Here is a 2,145-nt window from a genome sequence, read left to right as displayed (position 1 = left end):
TGCAAAAAATTAACATCATCAAAATGTCCATACTACCCAAAGCCATTTATAGATTCAATGCCTTCTGCACAACTAAAGAAAACATCAGCAAAATGAAAAGGGAACCAAGTGTATGGTAAAATATATTTGTCAATGATACCTCGGACAAGGGTTTGATCTCCAAAACATATAAGGAATTCATATGGCTCCACTACAGGTAGACAAAACAACAACAACAACAACCCAACCCCCTGGCAATGGGCAAGGACACACCTGACTGGTGATGTAGCTCTTATATCAGTCAGGGGCAAAGCAGGTGTACAGTCCTCAGTTTATTCTAGCTTGTTTCCTGTGTTGGTGGCCAGAGCTGGTTCATGCCTGAGGACATAAAATTTTTAAAAAATTTAAAAGTTAAAAAAAATTTTAAAAATAGACAAAGGACCTGAACAGACACGTATCTAAGAAGGACATACAGCAGGCTCAGAGACATATGAGAGGATGCTCAGCATCACTAGCCATCAGAAGGATGCAAATTAAAACCACAGTGAGATACCACTTCACACAGTCAGAATGGCCACCATAAACAAATCAACAAACATAAACAAATCAACAAACAGTAAGTGTTGACAAGGCTGTGGAGAAAAGGGAATCTTAGTACACTATTGATGGGAATGCAGCCACTGTGGAAAACAGTATGGAATTTCCTCAGAAAACTAAAAATGGAACTGTCTTTTGACCGTTGTCAATTCCACTGCTGGGATTATACCCTAAGAGCCCTGAAACACCAATCCAAAAGAATCTATGCACCCCAATGTTCATAGCAGCACAATTTCCAGTAGCCAAGTGCTGGAAGCAACCTCAGTGCCCATTGGTAAATGAGTGGATCAAAAAACTATGGTACATTTTCACAACGGAATTCTATGGAGCAGAAAGAAAGAAGGAGCTCCTACCATTCATGACAGCATGGATGGATCTGGAGAGCATTACACTGAATGAAATGAACCAGGAAGTGAATAACAAATAGCATATAATCTCCCCTATAAGTGGAATCTAATGAGCAAAACAAACAAGTGAGCAAAATAGAACCAGAGACATTGAAATAAAGAACAAACTGACATTGACCAGAGGAGAGCAGGGAAGGGATAATGGAGGAAAAAGGAGAAGGTTTGTCAAGGAACATGTATAAAGGACCCATGGACAAAGCCAAAGGGGAGTAGAATCAAGGGTGGGAGGGAGGGACGGGTGGGGCAGGGGAAGTGGTGGGGGTAAATGGAGACAACTGTAATTGAACAACAATAAAAAAAAATGACATTAAAAATAAATAAAAGCAATAAAAATATTTTTAAAAAATCAAGCTAGGGATATTCTGTGAAGGTAAATATACCAGAAAATGTGTACAATTTAAAAAAAAACAAAATTACGAAATTACAAAATTAAGCATGTTAATTAAAGAAGTTTGTAAAAAAAAAAGTAAATGCTTTACACTTCCCCTCCCCAACCAAAGGGTAAATAGCTTACATCACCTTACTCAGGGAAATAGATAGCTGAAATTATTTTTAATAGTAGTTAACTTTTTACATTGAACATTTAAAGTAATATATCTGGATATTTGTGTATGATATAGGTATCGTTTATTTCCTAACTTTCATAGAGGTATAGGATAACATCAAATTTTTACCTATAATGAGTTTGATACAAGTGGTAAAAATATTTCTCAATGGATGTTAGCTACACAAGGTCTGTCCAGAGGTATCAATACATGTAATACGAAAAATAGAGACATTTATTGGAGAAGATACATGACACGAGAAACATAGTACACAGGACAATGATGCCTCAGTCCCCTTCAAAATAGTCACCTCGGGATGTCACACAGTTTTCCCAGGTGTCATCAGCTGCATTGTTGTATTTTCCCAAATCTCATCAATAGTCTGAGATCTCTTCCCTTTCAGAAGCGATTTTAGATTTGGAAAAAGCCAGAAGCCAAAAGACATCAAAATATGGACTGTAGGTGGGCTGTCTCACCAGAGTGATTTTATATTTTGCCAAAAACTCTGCATGAGACATGATGCATAAGTGGGCACATTGTCTTGATGAAACTGCCAGACACCAGCTGCCCATAGCTACAGCCTTCTAAATCATCTGAATAGTTTCTGCGGAGGAATG

At 37.7% G+C, this 2,145-nt stretch overlaps 1 pseudogene; it reads left to right on the top strand.

Annotated features, from left to right (window-relative positions):
- Window positions 1–225: 225 nt before the first annotated feature.
- On the top strand, window positions 226–371 carry LOC112314113 (small nucleolar RNA SNORA48; annotated as a pseudogene).
- Window positions 372–2,145: the final 1,774 nt, after the last annotated feature.

The sequence above is a fragment of the Desmodus rotundus genome, chromosome 13 (assembly GCF_022682495.2).
Source record: "Desmodus rotundus isolate HL8 chromosome 13, HLdesRot8A.1, whole genome shotgun sequence".
In the NCBI taxonomy this organism is placed as follows: domain Eukaryota; kingdom Metazoa; phylum Chordata; class Mammalia; order Chiroptera; family Phyllostomidae; genus Desmodus; species Desmodus rotundus.
This window is presented reverse-complemented; position numbering and strand designations above follow the sequence as displayed.